This window comes from Triturus cristatus, chromosome 9 (genome assembly GCF_964204655.1).
Source record: "Triturus cristatus chromosome 9, aTriCri1.1, whole genome shotgun sequence".
In the NCBI taxonomy this organism is placed as follows: domain Eukaryota; kingdom Metazoa; phylum Chordata; class Amphibia; order Caudata; family Salamandridae; genus Triturus; species Triturus cristatus.
In genome coordinates, this window is record NC_140592.1 from 478,070,469 (window position 1) to 478,095,913 (window position 25,445).

The following is a 25,445-nucleotide window of genomic DNA, read 5'->3' on the forward strand; positions in this document are numbered from 1 at the left end:
GCTGGAACGAGCACAATTGTTCTTACACATCCCATTCAAGTTGGTGATTTACTACAGATTACCGTGTTTCCTTCGTGTGACATTCACTACTTGAACAACACCTTGGCACGCCACCTTCTTTCTTCTATTCCAAGTGAGTATAGCAATCGTCTTTTGGTGTTTTCTATCGGCGTAATAACGCACTTCACATTTCTTCTTTTTCCAACACGATGTTTTCTTGCATCTTTTTCAGTCATTTTTTCATCACTTGTTAAACACCACACAGTTGGTAAGTAGAACTTCGCTCTTTTCTCCTCAAACATCACTTTTTCTACGTGTACTTGCATTTATTTCATCTTTTTCACTTTTCAGTTCATCCAGTTGCAGTTAGCTGTACACATTCATTCCTTTTTTCTTTTATGGATTTGAAAATATAACATTCGAGGTGAGGCTTTATTTAGCCATCTTTATATTTCATTACATCACACTATACACTCATTCTGGATCTCCTTTTTCATTTCTTGCACTGTATCTTATTCCTATTACTTGCTCTTGAGTTACGTTCATCTGCCATGTAACCACGCTATTGGGTGTCTACACTATATTTCCTTTAGCTAACGTAAGGTCTATCTATCATATGTCTGGGTCATTGGTATGTGTTACTTAACACATTAATCACACAGTTCTCCACCATGGACCCTTCTTGTATAATAGTACCTAGCTTTTTGTTATTGATCATGAAATATATGTACTTTTTTCACAGATTTCCCCTGATGAAGGGACAGTTAAGTCCCGAAATGCATTGGGCTCATCAACACACCATCTTGTGATCATCTTGAAGCATTAAGTTGTATATCACACTATTGAATTGTTTGTGGTAGATGACTACCATTATGTACACTTGTTGATTTCCATATGACGATGTAATATGATGTTGTCTTCACATATATGCTGAAAATATATGTTTATATGAACACTACTTTTCTGTATTCCTTGATGTTTTGCCAATGAGATTAACCATTTGTAACTCAGTTACCTTTAGCACAGTGCGCAGCGTCAATCACTAGTTGGTTGTCCCCTTTTATTTAGTTTTTCACATGCTCGATTGACAGCGAGCATTACGCTGCAGCACCTATATCATCTAGTATATACCTTTTTGATCAGCCAGTTAATAGGAGTGCGCTGCCCATCTTTCTCTAGTACATGCATTTACTTGACAAAGCCAGACTTAGGCTCAGGCAAGATCAGTTGGCCCTTGACAAAGACGCCCTAGAAGTCCAGAAAGCTAGGAAGAAATTGGGACAGAGTCCTATGGTGGCAGTAACAGTATCCCTAGAATCAGATAAATTTCTTCTGTCCATAGGAACCTGAACAATATAGTCCCTCCTTTCCAGGAGAGGGATGACATCCATAAATGGATCACTGCTTTGGAAAAGGCCTGTAAAGTTCAGAGGGTCCCTCAAGAGCAGTGGGCAGCTATCTTGTGCCCCCCCTTTGCTAACAAAGACAGAGATAAGCTCCTCACTGTTAGAGAAGAGGATGCTGACAATTACTCAGTACTGAAGAGTGCTCTCATAGATGGGTTTGGCTTAACCACTGAACAGTAAAGGATTAAGTTCAGAGACACCCAGAAGGCACACACCCAGGACTGGGTAGATTTTGTGGACAGTGCTATTAAGGCTCTGGAAGGTTGGCTTCATGGAAGCAAGGTACAGGACTACCAAGGATTGACCCATTTGATTATGAGGGAGCAGATCCTTAATAATTGTCAGAACCAGCTTTTGCACCAGTACCTGGTGGACTCTGATCTGACCTCTCCCCAAGAATTGGGAAAGAAGGCAAATGGGTTCACACCACAGTTAAGCAGAAAAACCATGGTAATGGAGGTAACCAGAAGAAGCAAGATTATTCTAAATCTCGGACTTACCGGCGGAAGCGCTGTACTTCACCATAAATTTAAATTACCTTTTTAAGTTTCAGGGACTTCTGACTTATCGCCCACCTGGACCTAGGGCCGCTTTTTCGCAGGCACTAATGACGCACCTGGAGTCTTATTTAGACTCCCATCCCTTTATAATTCTCGGAGATTTTAATTATCACCTGGAATTAATCAACAACTCGGACACAGGTAGAATATTAGACAATCTGGCAGCTTTTGGCTTTAGCCAGCTAGTTAAGGAAGCCATCCATCAGGCAGGTCACACCTTAGATGGTATTTTTTCTAATAATGCAGATATTAATCTGACCAGAGTGACAGCCCTCCCCTGGTCAGACCATAAAGCGGTCTATTTTAACATCAGGGTCACTCTGCCGATGTACCAAACCCAAACGAAAGCAGTGAAGGTAAAGACCAGACGCTGGAATAAAGTCCAAGCTGACGATCTAGAAATGGCTCTCGGCCAACTCCCCCTCTCGCTGGCCAAGGACAATAATGAGGCAGCTTCGGTGTTTAATGAATGGCTCTTGACAGCAGCTGATTGTGTGGCACCTGAAAAATTGGTGACAGTCAAGAGACTAAAGCCTTCGTCTTCCTGGTACAGCTCTGAGCTGAAAGGGTTAAAAGTAAATTATAGGAGAGTGGAACGTCTTTGGAGACAAGATTATAGTAAAGACAAGAAAACAATCTACAATCTTGCTCTCCAACAGTATAAAGATGCAATCATTGCCGCTAAAAGACTGTTCTATACTACCAAGATTGAGGAAGCCGGTAATTCCACCAAGGAGCTTTTTAAAACGGTCACGCTGCTCTCTAAATATCAGCTGGCTAATATGTTCCAACCAGCCCAAGGTATGTGCAATAAACTGGCCACATACTTCCAGAACAAGGTCCAAGTAATTTATGACGACCTCTTGAATACCCGATTGGGCCCAGACAAGCCAGATCAACCACAGGTTGAGGCGGATACAACACACTCTAGGTTAGCAAGCTTTCCAGCAATCACTAACGAGGAGGTATGTAAACTTCTCATCTCTATAAAATCAGGTTCACCCAAAGACCCCTGTCCTCAGACGATTATGCGTCTGGCCGCAAGGAGAATTGGGGATGAACTGACTCCCTTAATCAACCAAGTATTGGAGTCAGACAGTTACCCAGTCTGTTGGAAGAAAGCCACGATCAGGCCAATTCTGAAAAAACCCACCTTAGATCCCTCAGAGCCTAAGAACTATCGCCCAATAGCTGGTCTGCCTATATCTGCTAAAATCTTGGAGAAGTCGGTGAATAAGGTTCTGACTGAGTACCTGGACACCTACAATCTGCTGGACTCGACTCAGCATGGTTTTCGATCATACCATTCCACAGAATCTGCTCTGATTGTAGCAGCTGAGGAGATCCGAGGAATAGTGGATAGAGGGGGCAAAGCAATCCTCGTACTATTAGACCTGTCGGCAGCTTTCGACATCATGAATCACACGGTGTTAGTGCACCGGCTGCAGGAGATAGGCATCGAGTGCTCAGCTTTGTCCCTCCTCTCATCGTTTCTGGAGGGGAGGGAGCAGAGCCTGTATTGGGAGGGCATGCAGTCAGACAGTTTCCATCTTCCCTGTGGGGTTCCACAGGGATCAGCCTTGTCACCTACGACGTTTAACATCTATGTCATTCCCCTGGCCAGACTTATCAGGAAGCATGGTTTCGCCCTAGTGTCTTACGCGGATGATTCCCAACTTATAATCTCGATAGCTAAACAGCCTGAAGACACAGCTGTCAGGTTTCATGCATGTCTCACTGAGATCATGACCTGGATGAACCATAGCTTACTGAAAATCAATACAGACAAGATAGGTCATTGAGTTTGGTCAGGGGCGATCCCTGTGGAACGACTCCTGGTGGCCAGTGAGAGCTGGAGAATGCCCTAGCCCTGTACCCAAGGTGAGAAACCTCGGAGTCATTTTTGAAAGCCAGCTAATCTTCTCTGTTCAGGTGAATAGTCTTACCTCTTCCCGCTTCTTCCTAATTAAAACTCTGAGAAAGATCTTCCCTTTCATTGCGCAGGAATTACAAAAGACAGTGGTGGTGGCCCTTCTACTGTCCAAGCTTGATTATTGCAATGCTTTGCTGTTGGGGATTTAACAAAACCCAGATGAGTAGGCTGCAGTCATTGCTGCTGCGAGGCTGCTTCTAAATAGACCTAGAGGCCAATCAACCTCTGCTGGAATTAGAGCACTCCACTGGCTTCCTGTACAGTAACGTGTGGAATTCAAGGCGTTATGCCTGGTCCATAAAGCATTCTACGGGGGAGGAGCTAAAGACATTAAAAAAATGCTCATGCCCTATACCCCCGTTCGTGCCCTGAGATCCAGTAAATTGGGCCTTCTCCAGATAAACAGGATTCGGAGAGTAAGATGGGGTGGAAGAACCTTCTCAAACTGTGCAGCAAAGTTGTGGAATAATTTGCCAACCACCATGAGATTTCAGCCAAACCGACAATATTTTAGGAAAGATCTCAAGACCTGGCTGTTTGCTTCAATATAGCTCTTGTATTGTAGATTGCACCACTTCCACACTCACCAGTGCCAAGATGCCTCGGCATTCGAGCGCTTTAAAAACTTATATCCTATCCTATCCTATAAGGGTGGGGACAAGGCTAAAGATAAAAAAGTCTTTGCAAGGGCCCCAAAAACCTGCATCTGGGGGTGAGTCCCAAAATTCAAAGAAAGGCAAAAAGTAATCTTGGTGTTAATTCTGTAAGGTGAAGACTTATTGGAAAGAAGATGCGGATTGTCCAAAGGCCAAGGAAACTACTCCTACTACCACTGCCCCTAAGGCACCTACTCCCTATAGCACAAGTACAAGTGGTAGTACAGCAAACAAGGGATTAGTGGGGTTAACCTTGGGTACTGAGATGGGTTATAACTTAGTTAGGACCCCAGCTCAGGCTGTTTTAGTCTTTGATGGTGGCATTGATCTTGCCACCTTAATTATACGTCCCACTAACTTGGGCAAGTACAGGCAATCAAAAGAAGCAATGGCTTATAGGGATACAGGAGCCAGTGTCACTATGGTGACAGAGAAACTTGTGTCTCCTGAGCAGATCATACTTGGACAAATGTACCAAGTAACCAACGCTAGCAATGTCAGGACTGACCATTACTTGGCAGTTGTGAACCTCAGCTGGGGAGGGGTAACTGGAAATAAGTGGCTTGTGGTATCTCCAGACCCACATGTAGATTGTTTGTTGGGCAATGATTTGGATTTCAGGACTCATGCAGAGATGATGAGCATCTCTGCCAGTGTGTTTGCTGTTGCCAGAGCTCAGGCCAAACAGCTCACCGCTGAAAAAGCACTGAACCCTGAAAAAAAATGGACCAGGTGCTTCCCTTGAGAAGGAGCATGAAGGGTAAGGAATTGCCCTCCTCACACACTCTCAGTGTAGATTAGTCTCCTGAGGGAGATGATCTTAGCCCCTGTGAATGAACTGCCCCAGAGGAGGTTGGGCCTGACCAGGCAGAGTTCTTGGGGGCAGGGGGCCCTTCCAGGGCAGATTTGAGTTTGGAGCAGCAGTCCTGCCCCTCTCCTGAACCCCTCAGACAGCAATCTGCTGCTGAGGAAGCAGGGAATATCAGTGGGTCCCATAGGATCTATTGGGAAGATGGACTCTTGTACTCTGAGGGTAGAGACCCCAAGTCTGGTGCCACCCCAGAATTTCAGAGGTTTTCTACTCTTCTTAGCACATGATATTCCTCTTGCAGGACATTTAGGGCAAAGCAAGACAAGGGACAGGCGAGTCCCTCACTTTCTCTGGCCCCATATGTCTGAAGACACAAAGGAGTTTTGTCGCTCCTGTGCCACTTGCCAAGCCACTGGTAAGTCAGATGGTACCACAAAGGCTCCCTTAATTCCACTTCCAGTGGTTGGGGGTCCCCTTTTAGAGGGTAGGGATTGACATTGTTGGTCCCTTGAACCCTTCAACTGCATCCGGGCACAGTTACATACTATTGGTGGTGGACCATGCCACTAGGTACCCAAAAGCTATTCCCTTTAGGACCCCCACAGCTCCTGTGGTGGTTAGGGCCCTCCTGGGAATCTTTTCCAGAGTGGGCTTCCCTAAGGAGATCTTAACTAACAGAGGTACCAGCTTCATGTCACGTTACATCACTGCAATGTGGAAGGAGTGTGGAGTAAACTATAAGTTTACAACACCCTACCATCAACAATGCAAGGGGCTTGTTGAAAGGTTCAACAAGACCCTCAAGGGTATGATCATGGGACTCTCAGAAAAGCTTAGACGAAAATGGGATGTCTTACTACCCGGCCTTCTCTTTGCCTACAGAGAGGTTCCTCAGAAGGGGGTTGGCTACAGCCCATTTGAGCTTTGGTTTTGACATCCAGTTAAGGGTCCCTTGTGTCTAGTGAAGGAAGTTTGGGAGCAACCTCTCAAACCTCTTAAGCAGGACATTGTGGACTATGTCCTTGGCCTACACTCTCGCATGGCTGAGTACATGAAAAGGGCCAGCAAAAACCTGGAGGCCAGCCAAGAACTTCAAAAAGCTAGGCATGACCAAAAGGCTGTCTTGACTGTTTACCAGTCAGGCCAGAAAGTGTGGGTGTTGGCGCCTGTGGCCCCAGGAGGTCTACAAGATAAGTAGAGTGGACCCCACACCAGCTCTCCAAGATAAGTGGAGTGGACCCCATACCATCCTTGAACAAAAAGGTGAGGTCACCTACCTGGTGGACCTAGGTAATCCAAGAAGTCCCCATAGGGTACTCATATGAATCGCCGAAAACATTTTGTTGGCAGGGCTGACATGGGCTTGCTCATGGCAACTGATGAGGGACAGAAGGAAGAGAGTGACCCTCTCCCTGATCTTCTCTCTCACAACCTTGATGATGGTTCAAGAGATAGAGTAGCCTTGGCAGGTGGCCTCAGTGATCAACAGCAAACTGATTGCAGGCAAGTCCTCAATCAGTACAGACATATCTCTTCCCTGACACCCAGTCAAACCACCTGGTGTACCCATGAAGTGGACACAGGTGACAGTCTGCTTGTCAAGAATCAAATCTACAGACAGCCATACCATGTCAGGGACTGCATCAGGACAAAGGTCCAAAAGATGCTAGAATTGGGTGTCATTGAGCCTTCTGATAGCCCCTGGGCTGGACCAGTAGACCTTGTGTCGAAACCTCACACCAAGGATGAAAAAAGAGAAATTAGGTTTTGTGTAGACTACAGAGGCCTCAATGCAGTCACTAGGACTGATGCTCATCCAATTGCCAGGGCGGGTGAACTCATAGATAATTGGCCTCATCCAAGTTTCTGAGCACATTTGACCTGACAATTGGCTACTGGCAAATCAGACTGGCTGAGGATGCCATGCCAAAAACAGCATTCTCAACCCCTAATGGGCTTTATCAATTTATTTTGGTGCCCTTTGGTCTGAAGAATGCACCTGCCACTTTTCCGAGGCTGGTGAATAAAGTCTTAACTGGTCTGGAAGCCTATAGTGCAGTATATCTAGATGATATAGCTGTCTTTAGCTCCACCTGGGAAGATCACCTGGTCCAACTCAGAAATGTTCTAGAGGCCCTGCAAAAGGCAGACCTCACTACCAAGGCCACCAAGTTCCAGATAGGGCAGAGCAAGGTTGTATACTTGGGCCACCTGGCAGGTGGAGGCCAGGTTTAACCATTGGAGAACAAAATCCAGATCATTGTGGACTGCGTTGCTCCCACTACCCAGACTCAGGTCAGAGCTTCCGTTTGCCTGACTGGGTACTACAGAAGATTTGTGAAGGGATATGGGTCTATTGTGACTCCCCTGAATGATCTGGCATCCAAGAAAATGCCTATGAAAGTTCCGTGGACAGTAAGCTGTCAAAAGGCATTTGATTACCTAAAGCAGGCCATGTGCACTGCTCCCATTCTGCAAAGTCCTGACTACTCCAAAACGTTTATTGTCCAGACAGATGCATCTGAGATAGGGGTTAAGGCTGTCTTATCAAAAGGTAATGCAGAGGGCCAGAATCAACCAGTAGCTTTTATCAGCAGAAGGTTGACCCCCAGGAAGAAACATTGGTCAGCCATTGAGAGGGAGGTCTTTGCTGTGGTCTGGGCCTCAAAGAAGCTAAGGCCATACCTGTTTGGCACTCCCTTCATGGTTCAGACAGACCACAAGCCCCTACTATGATTTAAACAGATGAAGAGGGAAAATCCCAAACGTTTGAGGTGGCCCATTTCCTTACAGGGGATGGACTATACATTGGAACATAGACCTGGGAGTAACCATGCCAATGCATATGGACTTTCCAGATATTTCCACTTAGAAAATGAAGACTCAACTGGGCAAGGTTAGTCTCTTATCCTTACGTTTGAGGGGTGGGGGGGGTGTAGGAAAGTAGGATCTGCTTTTATGGTTACCCCCACTTTTTGCCTGGGGTTTCTGACTAGTCTGACTGGGATCCTGCTAATCAGGATCCCAGTCTCTCTTCTTTCTCCCCTAAATTGTTATGGTACGTACTTAGGTACATCCCAGATTGGATACTGGGGTACCTTTATAAGTCCCTAGTATATGGTATTAGGGTACCCAGGGCATAGGTACCCCAGGGGTCCCCCATAGGCTGAGGCATGTATTATGCCACCTATGGGAGACCATTGAGACTGTCACTACAGGCCTGCCATTGCAGCCTGTGTAAGCTGGTGCTAACACCACTTACAACAGATACAGGTTCCCCATATCTAGGGTCACTGCACTTAAAACCTATAAGTCATTCCTACATCAGGCCTTTTCAATCCCAAAGGCAGGGTTCTCAGTTCTAAGTGCGAGGATGCCCCTGCATGAGAAGAACACCCCTACAGCCTTCGGAGTCCATTCTCCCAGGTTGTAAGTGAGACATCATATAACATGTAGAGGGGCACTGCATAATTAAGCGACAACCATCTCGAAACTGGCTGTACATGTTGGTATCAAACATGTCGGAATCATACCCCCACACAGTAAACTGTGTGAGAGGTATGATTCCAAGCACTGTAAAGGCCCTCCGTTAGGCCCTCAGTGCTCCCGGTACCAGTCTTCTAGCCTCAGACAGCACAAGATGGCTGATGCCGACCAGAGACACGATTCTGCCCTCCTGCTGCTGAGCCAAACTCGAGCAGGGGAAGGTAGAACAATAGGTACCCTGTCACAGCGAGGTATGATCGCCTCCCCAACAGGGTTTAGTGTATTGGGGCCGGGTGGGAGCGCTTGCCAACGTCAATCAGTCTGATTGAAGGGCACATTTTGTGCCCTCCTTGCTTAGTCCAGTTCAAAACAGCTCAGGGAGCCACTGGCTCCCGCTCTGGCATGAAACTGAACAAAGGACATGGGAGTATCCTCCCCACTGTCCAACCCCTCCTCTGGGAGAGAACCCTGAATCATCCCAACCCTTTTGTGGTAAATTTAAATTACCTAGACTTAATTTATGCGGTAAAATTCAATAAGAATAACTCAGTAAAAATAAGAGGCAGAATCCGTGGTATTTGAGGTTATAAAAGGGAATTTATTCCTTACAAAGGAATTATGGTTCGAACCAGGCAATCGGGTTCCGTCACCACGAAGGTTCAGGAAGGGATCAGCAATACATTATTGACAGGTTATCATATTTATAGTAAATGCATTACAGTAAAGACATATGCAGAAGGCGTTACAGCTGAGAAGAGAGATAAGAATACACATACGTAATGAAAAAGGCGTTACAATAGGCGTGCATAAAGGCGTATACTAGAAACGTCATTATGATGATGACACAAGTGGGTGGATCCATAAGAGAATCCTGCAAAGTCAGCAGAAATACATGGCAGAGATGCGCGCGCAGCCGCATGATGTGTGATTGACGTGTAACTAGAGGGTGAAGGGGACTTGACATTTAGCCCTACATGAGGAGACAGAAATCTGGGATGTCAGGACAACCTAATCCCAAATCGTATCTAATATCTTGTGTTTAAGGAACTATATTATCTGGAAGGGAAGGTCTCTCAGGCAGAGGCTATCCTATACTAACTACTAGTGCGTGTATAAGCGTCTAAGTGTCTACATGAGATGCGAGGGGGCATGGGCCTATCATGGTAACGAAAGTCATGAATTACTTGCACGGAGACAGTAAGGCCGGGCCCTTTGCTCTGCAGCTGGAGGGATGTTTACCTAAGCTACTAGACAGGAATGCATTTCTCGAGGAGCGGAGCAGATAACTTGAAGGCTGAATACAGTTTTGGCAGGCAACAGGCCGGGCTAGGCACCGTTAGCCGCGCAGGGAGTAAGACAAAGTTCATGGATACAGATACAGGTCCAGGCTGGAGCATTCAGAGGCAGAAGCAGGAAAAGCTCGATGGCAGAATTCAGGGCCTACCTTGTCAGAGCTGGAAAACGTGAAAGACGTGAAAAGTATACCATATAAAGACGGTGGCAAGGCATACTTAGGAACGGAATATCTGACCCATTCATGGCAGATCTGAAAGAGGACATATTAACGTTGGACACAATTGTATTTGCGTCTTCATAGCTTGAAGTGGAGGGAACATACATGTACTTGTAGCATGTACATGGAGCCGTTGGGGTCTAGATAGGGGACACAATTGATCATAAAAATTCATATTTCCTCATACCCTCCTTGTCCCCTACGGACCCTTCATGAAATATCGATCTTCAGGAATCCATCAATCTGTTCATGTAACATCATTTGCTCTTCTTTCTTCTTCCGGGATTTTGAATGAGAACTTGAACGTGGAATACATGATGTGGCACACAGGCCGCAAATCGCTGGTCCACATTGTAGACACAGGCAACAACTGAATACTATGAGAAGGCCAATACCTAGGAAGGATAGGACTTTCCATCCCCAGGCTGACAACACGCTCCAGAACCAACCGGACCATGTCCAAGTGCCTGGATTCTGATGTATCTGGTTTGCAATCTTGTGAAGACGAGTTATGGCTTTATATACGGATGGCGCGTTTTCTGGAATGAAAACACAGCAACTTGATCCGATGACCCTACAGGCTCCGCCCCTATCGGCTAGGATGACGTCAAGGACAAGACGATTTTGGAGAACAACAATCCGCATCGCAGACTGCTCCTCTGTTAAGTTGCCTAGGGCGGAAGTAGTTTCATTCACTACTGCTTCAAGGGTTCTGGTTAATCTACGTATCAGTTTACTATTTGAGACAACACCTATATAAGGAAAGAGACCTTTATTGAAGTCTGTATATTGTTCCCATGCTGTTTCAGTGTAGTCAACAATCGGGATATCTCTCTGGGGTCTATGGTGTACTAGATTGGTATTTCTATGATAATCAGGAGGGGCTAGGAAAACAGGTGGCAGAAGGAATGCAATGTAACAGGTACCATCCCAATCTAGAGGTAAACGTATATATGCGGTATGACCACATATGAAGTAGGAATGACGGGAAGCTCTAAATGTAGACTTGCCTTGATCACTGAATTCGATCACAGTAGCACATTTACTATGACCCAAGTGTACTGAACCATTCTTTCTTACACATAATTCACCTTTGACTGGTAATACTGACATAGCAGGCAAGACTAGTGCAGCTTCAGATTCAACATTCAGAATCATGAGGTTAAGTGTAAAATTACCTAATCCACATACTTCATTTTCTAGGTCAGTTCCTGTTCTTTTGGGAAGTCCCTCCTTGTTAGGGTAACAGGCTTTAAGCAAAACTAAGTTCAAGTTTCCCCATACCCAGTTGCTCTGGTAAACTACAGTGTTTGAATCTAAAGAGTTAATCAAACTAAACCATGCTCCACAGGAGCCATTGTGTGTGAACGGGTACGGAAAGAGAGGCAGAACTCCTTTGTATTTCTGATAGGGAGGGAGTCGGCCACATATCCAACAATTTGTAGCATTGCTGGTCTGATGGGAATGATGTAACATACTAATGAATGTGTTGTTGCGCAGCGCAAATCTGTAGGACAACTCATGTGGAGGTAGTTCACTAAAAGAATGTTCGGCAGTAACATTGTAAGCAGAATGAGCACGCTTGAAAATAGGATAGTACATGTGCAACAGTATACTTGCAGCAATAATCAAAAGACTTAGAAAAAACATAATCAACAATGTCACTATACAGTGACTATGAAGTGATTTACAATATGCACGTTTCTTGAGCTGTTTCTGTCTATCTCTCTCTCGATTTTGGTCTAGAGGATACATGTCAGAGACTAATTCAACCGATTCACCTTGGAGAGGACTTAAACAATCGAATTGTCTGACTTGTTAGACCTTAGTTTCAGTTTGTATTCCTGTGATTCGGTTTTCTCAACCAGGGGGAGTTTTGAGTCAGTCTGTGGGGGAAGGCAGGGCTGAGAGTTCAAATCAGATGGTAGTCCATGAAATTTCTTGATATGGCTCGAGTGTAGCCAACCCTTGCGACCCTCGACCTTCACTGCTGTCCTCGTGGTCAGAAGTACCAGTTTTGGCGTTTGCCAGCGAGGCTCCAACGGGCTCCTCCTGTCGAAATTTCTTATGAAAACAAAGTTTCCAGGAACCACTTCATGGGGCTTCACCTCGGTGTTGTCGGGAAAGGCTGCAGCTACCTGTGAACGGCAAGATTGTAGTGCAGACATCAAGGAAGCAAGGTAATCTGTCAGCATATTACAATCAACATCAGTGATTTTACGAGGTATAGGCGTCCCCCACATATTTGGTGGCCTACCGAAGACCACCTCGTACGGGGATAGCCCTGTGCGAGAATGTGATACCATTCTCATGTAAAAGAGTGCAACAGGTAAGGCTACTATCCAGTCGACACCTTTCTCTCTACAGATTTTTGAAAGTCGAATTTTCAGGGTCTGATTATGACGTTCCACGAGACCTGCTGCCTCGGGATGTCGGACACAGTGGAATTTCCATTGATAGCCTAACAAGAGTGAAATGTGTTTCATTAGCTCGGATGAGAACGGCTGGCCATTATCTGAGTACACGATACGGGGCAAACCATACCGTGGGAAGAATTCACGAACTAACTGTTTGGCAGTAGTCGGGGCAGTGTAATCTGAGACGGGATATGCCTCTGTCCAACGGGAAAGAGCGCATACAACTACGAGGACATATTTGAATCCTCGACATCGTTCCATCTGGATATAATCCATCTGGAGGACTTCAAAAGGGTGATCAGGAGGTTGAAATCCACCCTGCTCTACAGGTACGCCTTTACCTGGATTGAACTGACAACAAATCATACAAGTTCGGACTTTCTGTTTGGCTGCAGCTCGTAAGTATTTGTTGAACCAAATGCGTTGAATACTGTCTAACATAGCTTTTTCTCCTAGATGTGCTGGACTATGTATTGTGTTAATGATAACTTGAACCATTGAGTCGGGGAGAAACCATATAGATTTTCCCTTCGTCATCCATCCCTGATCTGTTTGGATCCCTCCTAATTCAGTCCATTTCTTTATTTCCTCTGGTGTAGCATGTGTCTGTATGTCAATTACATCAAGGGTGGGATCCCTAACTGTCATGCAGTGTGTCGGGACTATTGTCTTTGTCAAGTCAGTTGCATGATTCCTATTCTGTGCTGTTTGCTTAGCTGTTCGGTCTGCTAGGTTGTTACCCTGGGAAATAATATCGGTGACTTTTGTATGGGCCTTGCACTTCATGATAGATATCGCAGTAGGTAGATGTATTGCATCTAACAGAGCTTGAATGAGGGGACCGTGTTGAATGTTGGCACCGTGAGAAGTCAAATAACCTCTCTCTTGCCAAAGGACTCCGAAGTCGTGTACAACTCCGAATGCATAACGTGAATCTGTATATATGTTGACTCTTTTATTTTTGGCTTGAATACAGGCTTGTGTCAGAGCAATGAGCTCTGCTGCTTGAGCTGATAATGTGTCAATACAATTTGTTTCAATGACTTCGGTGTCTGTCGTGACTGCATAAGCGGCCACTAACTCTCCTGTACTTGTTCTCATACATGAACCATCCACATAAAGTGTCAGGTCTGGGTCTGGTAATGGGACATCTGTCAAGTCCTGTCTGGGTTTTGTCGTAATAGTAATGACTTCAATACAATCATGTGCCAATGGGTCTGTTCCACTTAATGGCAAAAGTGTGGCAGGATTTAATGTACTACAACGTCTGATTTCTATGTGTGGCTGAAACAATGTTAGTTCGTAACCTGTCAGTCGTGCTATAGTCAAGTGTTGTGTTTGTGTCCGGTTCAAGAGAACCTCTACTGCGTGTGGTACTTGGACTGTCAATTGATGTCCTAATACTATGGAATCGCTTTGTCTGATCGCTAGAGCTGTCGCTGCGACTGATTTCAGGCACGCAGGAAGAGCCTGAGCTACGGGATCTAATGTGCTAGAAAAGTAAGCACATGGTTTGTGTGATCCTGCTTGTTCCTGAGTGAGTACTGACAAGGCAGTACCTTCACGTTCTGTAACAAAGAGTGTAAAAGGCTTACTGTAACATGGTGTCGCTAAAACAGGTGCTTGGCATAAGGCTTTCTTTAAGTCTTCAAAAGCTTGTGTATGTTCTGGAGTCCAAGGGAGGACAGTCGATGTCGCTGCCTCCTGGGTTGTCAACTGAATGAGTGGTTTTGCTAGAAATGCGTACTGGGGGATCCACTGCCTACAGTACGAAGTGAGGCCTATGAAGGCCCGTACCTCCTTTTGTATCTTGGGTGGTGGCATGTTTACAATTAACTGGACGCGGTCAGGTGTGAGCTGTCTCCCCCCCTTGGACAGCAAGTGCCCAAGGTACACAACTTGCTGAACACAGAATTGTAGCTTCGAAGGGGACACCTTGTGCCCCTTGTCGGCCAGAAAATGTAAAACCGTCAGTGATGCTTTTTCACATTCGGGTTCGCTTCGGGTGGTGATCAATAGATCATCGACATACTGAAGCAGTGCAGTGTTAACAGGCATGTGGATACTGTCAAGTTGTCTTTTCAGTGCTTGGCTGTAGATGCTAGGACTTTCTGTAAATCCTTGAGGTGCGCGTGCAAATTTAAAGCTTCGTCCATTTAAACTAAATCCGAACAAATATTGGCTTTCCGGATCGATTGGGATGCTAAAGAAGGCGTTCTTGAGGTCAATTACAGTAAAGAACGTTGCTTCTGAATCAATAGCTGTTAGTAATGAAGAGATATCTGGGACCACGGGATATTGTGGTACAATGCATTTATTCAATTCGCGCAGATCAATAACTAATCGATATACTGGGGGTGCTTTTGGATCAGTTCGTTTAAGAATCGGAATGATCGGAGAATTACATACATTGGAGTCGGTTTCCACAACCACTCCTTGTGCAATGAGCTCGTCAATGATTTGCAGTAAAGCCACTACAGCATCTGGAGGTAACTTGTATTGTCGCATTTGTGGTAATACCACTCCTGCTTTGAGTGTGACTCGATATGGTGTAATGTGCATACAACCTACATCAGTGGGGCCTTGTGCCCATAAATGTGCAGGTAGATTCTGTAACCGGTGATCCATGTCTCTTGACACGTAGTGACCTTTAAAGTCACGCAAAAATAGTCGTACTCCGTCCGGAGAACAACATATTACAGCTCCTAGAGCTTTCAATGTTTTTATACCTAACAAGTTTTCTGGGCATGATTTTGTAAGCAATAGATCTGTAGTCCGTGTCAATGGACCAACTGTAAGTGGAAGCGGTTGCGATACTTCGTTAATAGTAGGCTTTCCTGAAAAACCAAGGGAAATATTTTGTGAGCCTGAGAGGGTTGCCCCTGGAACCTCGTCGTGACTTATAGTTGTTCTGCTTGCCCCTGTATCAAGTAGAAACTTTCTGTCTTTCCCTAATACTTGACTCTGTACATAAGGACCCTCTTGATCTACAGGAACCTCAATAAGGGGTAAGCCAACTTCCCTCTCCAGGCTATTTCATGTGTAGCGCTGATAATCTGGATAGTCGTTTTGTGCATACTGGTACATCTGTTGTGTCGTGTTTTGTGTTGCGGCAATAGGCTGTGGCTGTGGTACCACTACGGTCTGTTGTGGAACCGGCATAGGCTGTACATGCTGAGGTGCTTGTTGTTGGATCTGATCCTGTCTAGGCGGACGTGGTCTCTCCTTGGTTTTACCCGTAGAGATATTATGTTTCAGAACTGCACAATCGTTTATATAATGACCTGGCTGTTTACAATAGTTGCATGTCCCTTTAACGGGAACCGCTGAATTACTGGACTGTGTCGCACCCTTTTTATGACCGTCAGCTGGAACTGACTGAGCGACGAGCATTTTCATTTTCGTGTCTTTCATACGTCTTTGTTCGTGTTCTTGTTCTTCTCTAATTCTATTCTGGTGATACTGTAACATTTGTAACATTTGTGAAGGAGTGTTAGCTTGCCAAGTGCTCTCAACTTTCAATACTCTGTTTTTAACCTGTGGCAGGGAATTCTCGACTAGTTTTGTTACAAAAAGATGTGGATATGAATCGCTACTTGCTTTCAGGCCGCTATTAATACCAAAACATTTTTCAAATCGGGAATAAAAATCACTAGTGTCTTCATCGGGTTTCTGTTTGCAAGCTGAGATTGCTCCCCAGTCTTCCTTTTTCGTAGTTAATAAACGTGGCAATACTTGGCCTGGTAATGCTTTAGTTTTGTCCCCAAGCCCTACGCCTGCAGTTCGGGCATTTTCTTCATTTTCTAATGCGGTCCAATCAATCTTTTGGTCTCCCACTTCCCACTCTTTTTCTTTGAGTTTCTCGTAAATACCGGCAGGCAATAATACTTTCAATATTTTCATAATGTCAGGATAGGTATAATCACCCATGAGTAACATGTCTTTTAGTTCACGGTGAAAACCTGCTGGATCTTTGTCATGGCTGGGCACTAATTTTTTCATTTCCAATAGTTCTATTTTAGTTATGGGCGTGTACACGAACACGCGTCTAAACGTATTATCATCATTTCTAACTGGGTGTACTTCGCGTAAGGGATTCTGTCTGTCTATGTAATACGTTTTTCTTTCCATGGAGGGAGCTGGATCATGTTCTGGACACAAAAAGGCACTATATCTATGTCGGTATTCTAGAATTACTTTAATTAGATCGGTACCTAGACCTCTCCATTTATTCATGAGTAGTTCTATCAGTATATCAGGTAGGGGACCAGGATCGGAGTGTTGGCCTTTATATAATATAAGGAGATGTTGTATCATGTATATACCAGCTAAACGCTGTTCATCTGGGGTGAGATTCAGAAACGTGTGTGCTAGCGCATCATCACTGTATTTTTCAGAACTGTCAGCCCATTGTACTGCTGACCTGGCTAATTCTTGTTCATCCATAGAATCGAGCACATGGTACCCCCTTCGTTCTCGGAGTATTTTATCAGTAGCCTGGAATAAGTGTTCAGGGGTCCTTGGATTTGAGTTAGCTGTTTGAAAAATTCTGTTACATTCTGGACGCATCGGACGCATTGTATTATTAAAAGATCTTCCTTTTCCTACATAAGCTATCGTTTGTCTAGCTGGTAATTCTAATTGTCCTGTGTTCATTTCTGACTGTTCCTCCTCCTCTTCCTCTGATTCAGTTTTATCTGCCTCTAATCTTCTTTCATGTATTCGTTCTACTTCTTTTCTGATCTTTCGGTACATAACTTCTATATTCTTCTGTTTATCATGTTTTCCGTCTGCTATATTCTGACCCCATCTGGTAAGTACTTGCATTTCCTCCGGATCTACCTCAGGCCTATCTCTGTTTCTGATCAAGCAGTTTATGAAAAAGCGTAACAATAATTTTTGCATGTCCACCTTCTGGTATTCCATGGCCTCGCCAATACTTTCAGGACCTTGCCCCGTTTGGACAAAGCGATATATTTTGTCTAGATGTTCAACCATTCCTGGTAATGTCATTAAATAGTTTGCAACTCGTCGTAAACGTACTGATGATAGCAACATTCTGTCGTGTTTACCTGGCACTGGATCATATCTACAATCTGTAAGAGGCTCATTAAATATATTGTGATTAGCTGTTTGGGGTGTACGTTGGTGTGCTAAATCCCTATAAGTCAATCTAGATGCTGGCGGTGGCGTGGAAAAACCTCCTGTCGCACCTCCTGTCGCACCTCCTGAGGTGCCAAGTCCAAAAGGATTTGTTGGGTGTAGGGTAGAGAGTGTAGATGCAGGAAGGACTGTAGAAACAGGTGGAACGTTTAGAACGTGAGGAGGAGTTTGTTGCTGCGGAGGTGGGGGCAGCTGATCTTGGGGTTGAGCGTCGTTAACAGGTGGCGTGCGTGGCTGCGCACCATTAGCATATTCGGGGGCTGCATCATCTAAATAGGAAGAAAGGAAAATGTCCTTTGCGGTCTTGGGATGTACTTTAATCGGGAGTAATGGAGGTGGCAGATCTTTTGGTACCTCCAGGGTGGCCTTAGGCAAACCCTCGGCCAGAAGAGGATACATACCATTCATAAGAGTGTTTCGTTGTCTGTCTACTTGTTCTGTTTTTACTCGGATACCTTCGTCAATTAATATGTTTTCTCGGGCTCTTTCTGAATCTCCCCTACTTTTCTCTTCTTTTCTGAGCGCTTTCTCTGTGCGTCTATGCGATTCTTTACGCCATAGTTCAATGGCATCTTTCTGTGACTGTCTGGCTTTCTTTTTCCATAATACTTCTTCTACTCTCATGATGCAATCTGCATCCCATGTCCCAGCAGCGGGCCATCTCTGACTCTCTGCTAAATCCTTGGTGTAGTCCACCCATAGATCAAGATATAATACGGCATCTAGGCCATGTTTATGGTACATAAAGTACCCTGGAGTGTCCCTAGGTGGGATGGGAACAGCTTCCTCGAGTATCCCTTTTCTAGTTTTTATCTGTCTTAATTTTGAAAATAACGGCATCTTGAACCTTGCTACTTAATTCTTACTCGGTCTTGAACACAATAATTACAATAAACACAATAATGAAGATCAAACAATCACTCATACCACGACATTTAAAACATATCAAAAACTTTTTAGAAACGAACAATAATAATTAGAATAAAACTAGTTAACTGCATAATACTAAATATATTGGATGTACTGCTAAACAGTACAGATACACTGCTGAAACAGTGCAGACCAGGTCTGTGTACCCAAACCCGTCTTGACCGGCACAAACTAATGTGCACGTCTAGATGCGTCCCCAGCAACGGTACTCACCGGGAAGCACGGAACGGAAGGCCTCGGAAGTCTGGACTGGACTAGACCAAACTGGACTGGACTCGACTCGTGACTTAGATACTTCGGAACTTCGGAATCTGGTGGGCCTCTGTATACCTCGGATCTTGCTCTCTCAGCTAGGCTCTGGTCGGGATTCTCCGCACTCCTCACCGCCTCGTCTGGGTGTTGATCGCAGCCTCAGTCGCCCCCGTTGGCCTGAGGGAGATACAGGAAATCCTGCGGGTACGCGTAATTGTCCGTCCGGCTGTGGCAGGAGACCGGGTCTGCAACGCACCTCCGGCGCGTGGGGTGTGAGAGGTATCCCTGTTCGGGCGCCAATTTTGTGGTAAATTTAAATTACCTAGACTTAATTTATGCGGTAAAATTCAATAAGAATAACTCAGTAAAAATAAGAGGCAGAATCCGTGGTATTTGAGGTTATAAAAGGGAATTTATTCCTTACAAAGGAATTATGGTTCGAACCAGGCAATCGGGTTCCGTCACCACGAAGGTTTAGGAAGGGATCAGCAATACATTATTGACAGGTTATCATATTTATAGTAAATGCATTACAGTAAAGACATATGCAGAAGGCGTTACAGCTGAGAAGAGAGATAAGAATACACATACGTAATGAAAAAGGCGTTACAATAGGCGTGCATAAAGGCGTATACTAGAAACGTCATTATGATGATGACACAAGTGGGTGGATCCATAAGAGAATCCTGCAAAGTCAGCAGAAATACATGGCAGAGATGCGCGCGCAGCCGCATGACGTGTGATTGACGTGTAACTAGAGGGTGAAGGGGACTTGACATTTAGCCCTACATGAGGAGACAGAAATCTGGGATGTCAGGACAACCTAATCCCAAATCGTATCTAATATCTTGTGTTTAAGGAACTATATTATCTGGAAGGGAAGGTCTCTCAGGCAGAGGCTATCCTATACTAACTACTAGTGCGTGTATAAGCGTCTAAGTGTATACATGAGATGCGAGGGGGCATGGGCCTATCATGGTAACGAAAGTCATGAATTACTTGCACGGAGACAGTAAGGCCGGGCCCTTTGCTCTGCAGCTGGAGGGATGTTTACCTAAGCTACTAGACAGGAATGCATTTCTCGAGGAGCAGAGCAGATAACTTGAAGGCTGAATACAGTTTTGGCAGGCAACAGGCCGGGCTAGGCACCGTTAGCCGCGCAGGGAGTAAGACAAAGTTCATGGATACAGATACAGGTCCAGGCTGGAGCATTCAGAGGCAGAAGCAGGAAAAGCTCGATGGCAGAATTCAGGGCCTACCTTGTCAGAGCTGGAAAACGTGAAAGACGTGAAAAGTATACCATATAAAGACGGTGGCAAGGCATACTTAGGAACGGAATATCTGACCCATTCATGGCAGATCTGAAAGAGGACATATTAACGTTGGACACAATTGTATTTGCGTCTTCATAGCTTGAAGTGGAGGGAACATACATGTACTTGTAGCATGTACATGGAGCCGTTGGGGTCTAGATAGGGGACACAATTGATCATAAAAATTCATATTTCCTCACTTTCCTTAGGGTACTTAAGGCTTACCTGAGGGTGGGTCCCTAGATTCGTCGTGGGACACGATTCAATTCAGACTCCACTTCAACTTCGACCGTCTGGGCAGGCTGAACTTCGCTGGACTTCGCTCTGGGATCAAGGCTGCAACCGGTAGACGCCTGCTGCTCCTGATCTCTTCGCCCTGCTCGTCTGCTGCAACATCCGTGCATGTGCTCCATACAGGAAACCTTCCATGGCCTGTGGGCCTCCAAGACACCTGAAGAAATCTCCCTTGAAGGCAATGCATCTGCAGGCATCGCAACTAAGCTGACTGGTCTGCTGAACCTGGGTTCCCACGGACTCCGAAAGGCTCAGCAACACAGGTGGTGGTTCTTCACATCCCTCAAGGCCTGCCCTGTCCTCTCACCAAGTTTGAGGCCAGTATCCCTCATCAGAGCCTCAAGAACCGAACCCCTGGGCACCGCATTGACTTGCCGTTAAAAAGGCTTGTTGGCTTTTTTCCATCAAGATCTTTGGGCTCCAAGTAGCCCCAACCTCAAGCATCTCCAGTGACCAGAATCTGTGACCACACCGTGGGCCTGCTTTTTTGGTGAGCTGCCCAAGGTCCTCTTGTGACTCCACTGCCTCCGGCCCGTGGGTCCTGTTGAGAGTCACCTTAGAAATCTTTGGGCTCCCCTGATTGCTCTGGGCATGCCCTGACTCCCCTACTTATGGTGAGTCCCCTAGATCTTGCTTATCCCGACACTGCACCTTCTTTGCATTTGCCAAGGCTTGTTGGTGCTCCAGACGGACACCAAACCCTCACTTCTCAATGTCTGACATGGGACAGCTCGTGAACGCCACCTGGTCTACCACAGTGTCATCTTGTCCTCACAGCTGCAGCTCCAAGGTCACTGTCATCTTTCCTGCAACACCCGACATCGGTGGGCACTCATCTTCCGTGCTCACTAGTCCCCCCCCGAGTGACCTAGACTATGTCCCCTCTGCTTACAGGTGCTCTCCACCTTGAATCCACCATTGGGTTCCACTGGACACTTTCACCTTCTCCAGCAACAGCATATTCCTTAAGTCTCCCATTGAGTTTGACAACGGTTTCTGACGCCACTTCACACCTAAGCATCCGGCTTTCCTGGTGCAGGTCACCTGGTTCCAAGGGTATCCACGGGTGGGGTGGCTCTCTAATCTCTTGTCTTCCACATGGTTTCATCAGGGTCCTCTGAGAAGGGTCTTCTTGCTTTAAAATTGCAACCTTGACTTACATATTGATTTGTACAGAGAACCCGGTCGTGTTCCTAGGTTGCAGACGACCTCCGTGGGGCTGCTAGATACTCACTTTGGGTGGTTCCTTGGGTCCCCGGCACTTCTACATCATCTGGGTATCGTCTTGACTCTAGTCATGGTTCGCATACCACTATTTTAGTATATGGTTTGGTCTCCCCCTGGGGACCACTGTGTAGTCTGTGCTGCTTACCTGTTTCTAATGCAAAGTGTTGTGTACATTGTGTATATCTCTGGCTAGGAGATATCTGTATGTGTTAGTGAGTGCCTTATAATTAGGCTTTCCTGTTTTCAGTTTCTATTTTTGGTAAATTCTGGTGGGGTTTTTTCAGTGTTTTCAAGTGATTTCAATACCTCAAAAAAACAGTGGTTATCAGTGGTTTCACATTGTCGCGCCATTAAAAACTACAGAAACAGTGTTTTTCTGGTTTTTATAGAATGTTTTGCTTTTATTATTGCTTGCTTTCTGCACTGATAGAGCATGGTATATAGACAGTGTAAGTATAGTGTATATGCGGTCCAAACAGATTTTTGAAAATTAAACTTATTGTAGTACACCATACAATACTTCTTCAGTGAGTCTTTGGTCATGTATGCTCGATCTTTCCTTCCCATGTAAACTTCTGTGAAAAGGCCCTCTCAACATTGGCACTTGAGATGGGCAACACCAAAACAGCCAGTACACAATTTGTTAACTCTGGCCACTGACATAGCTTTCCATGCCAATACTGGTTCACATGAAGATTGCGATTCTCAGGGCAGGTTCTGCAACATTTGCGCTGATCTGGGCGCTTATGTCATCAGAGTTATCGAAGCGGTACCACAGTGCGATTTCATTGACTTCCAATGCCATTGGTGGTGAAGGGACATTTCTATGCATCATTGCAAGTAATTTCTCATACATTGTAAAATAAAAGTTCCTGAATTTCTCTTCACTATTGCTTTGCTTACCAAGCGGCACGCACTCTAACACGGAACATGTTGCAGTGCAAAGTCACTAAAGGTGTCGCCCAGCCAACTCTCAAGGAGATGTTTCACATCTACACCAATTATGCTGAACACTTGGCAGACAAGGGTCTTTTCCGACTTTAGTTTTTTTTATTATGTTCACTACAGCAGTTATGTTTTCCTGTAAAAATCTAAGGATGCAGTATAGTGTACTTTTTCACATCACTATCAATATGTGACCAAAGATCCTCACATTTCTTGCCTTTAGCATCCTCACTCAGCAAACATTCTGTAAACAGTTTCCACATGGATAATATAGCATTCATAGCCCCTTGGACTGAGAACCATCAGCTAAGGGACACAGTTGGAATGACTCTTTCTTTGATGACACACAAAGCACAAAATGATAAATATTTACGTTTTAGTTCTTGTGCATAAGAAAACAGTGCACCAGAATGGACTAAAAAGTCAATAGCATTCTTCATTAACTCTGAAGATTGTAAAGATGCTCTCAGCATACCATCGAACAAGTGGCAAGGATCTCTTACAGGGAAGCACTTCAGCTCAGGTATCAATTTTGACAGGTCATCACAAAACATTTTCATATACGTAGCTGAATCCCTGCAAAAACAAACAATATCACTCCAATCTTTGTTGAACTTGGAAAGAACCTTTTTTGCAGAGCATTCCAAGTGACACAGTGGCCATGTTTTCTAAAAGTCTTGTGTCATGTTTTAACCACTTTCCCAGATGCTTGGTGATAGCACTCTTTTAACATATACTTGTCACTATACCTTGCATTGAATGTTTAAAGACTGAGGTGTTGACAATTCGCCTACTATCAATACTGACTCACTAGAAAGTGGGAGCTGATGTATTAAGGGTTTTTACCCATTCTCTTTGGGTAAATGTGATGACACATATTAGGAGAGATTCTTGTGAAACTAGCTATTTCACCTATCAGTGAAAGAGCCAAACGCAGCCAAAATATAAAATATTATTTAGATATTTCCTGATTCTCTACAGTTTATACAATAACTAAACAAGCCCTAAAACAAGCTTCTAAATCCTGCATCTTTAGACCAAAGACCACAAAACAATATTTTAGTGGCATCCCTAAACAATAAAACTCAAGCAGAATAATGCTAGCCCAGACTTTCTTACTGCTAGCTTGTATAACAAAGTTACATTGTATTGGCCCCTTAAGGAAGAAAGAAAATGACTCTTTCACTCTCTTTTTCCTTTCTTTGAATTGCATTTAGTTTCTGGTTGTGCAGGGGTTTTTTCAGTGTTTATATGTTTTCACTGGTGAGGGCTATTCCTCTTTCAGTGGGGTTTTATCAGTTATTATAGGTTTAAACCTAAAACCGGACAGCCTACTTATAATAAATACATATTTTTATAAATACACTGTGTGGTTCGTTTTCACTCAATCTATACCTATAAGATTATGTTCGGGTAAAACAAGCTGCTTTACACTCCTTCTGGACTAAGCCTGAAGGCTGCTCTCCACAGCTACCACTTAGAGAGCTTTCTAAGGTTGTCTAAGACCACTAAAATCACCATAAGGGTTGTCTGGATTAGTGGAAGGTGTCCACTTACATAAGTGTACATCATATGATGAGCCAGCCTCTCACACACTGCACAGCGTATAATCAAATAGTTGGGAAGTACCAGTTGTGTATGCATATAAGTTCAAGGGTACAAAGCTGAGGCTCTATTTATTTTCACCTACATATAAGAGATCCTTTGACAAGTTTGTCTATCTTCTAACATTCCCTGTCTTAAGCGTGTCTAACTCACTTGCAGAGAAGTGAAAGGCACCTGCCAATGTTCCTTTCCTCTAAAAACTATGCTTTTCCTCTTTGGAGTAATAGGATCTATTAGGTGTGACCCTAATGATATTGTTGTGAATACAATATGCTGCCCGAAGTTGGGCCTAGCCACTGAAGTACATGGAACCTGAAAACATGTCTCACACAGACAAATCTAACTGGAGACATCTAGAAATATTGTACGGTCCTTTTCAAGCAGAAAATTACACATCTTGTTCTGCCCAGAATCTGGGTATCCCACATCCAGCCTACATGTGCAAAAACCTATCATCCTCATCTGGCCATCTATAAGGTGAAAGAAACCCTGTCAGGTTGCCTCAATTATTTAGCACCTTCTTTCAATGGTGCATTCATCCTGATTAGCACTGTGCTCTGCTCCCTTATCTATGACTTGGATATGAGATGAAGCTTCACTTCAGCACTTTGAGGATACTCACCATGATTAAATCTGTGGAGACCAGTTTGTTACTTACTGGAAGCGTGGAGCTGCATGCTTTCGTCTTCTCAGGGCTGGAGCCAAGTTACACATTATTTCTGTGGCTTTGCTGTACCTTCTCTTCCAGTTTACCTCCCCTTTTAACTGGAAAACCATCAAACATTCCAGAAAAAAACAGAGAATCTGAACAAGTGCTGTGAAATCTCCAGAGACCCTTCACCAGCTGGAAACCAAGGTCAATGACTAAAGTGCAGATAATCACACTAGAAGGCGCCAAAATGCTGCCTGGTTAGATCACTCTCCTGCACCGCTA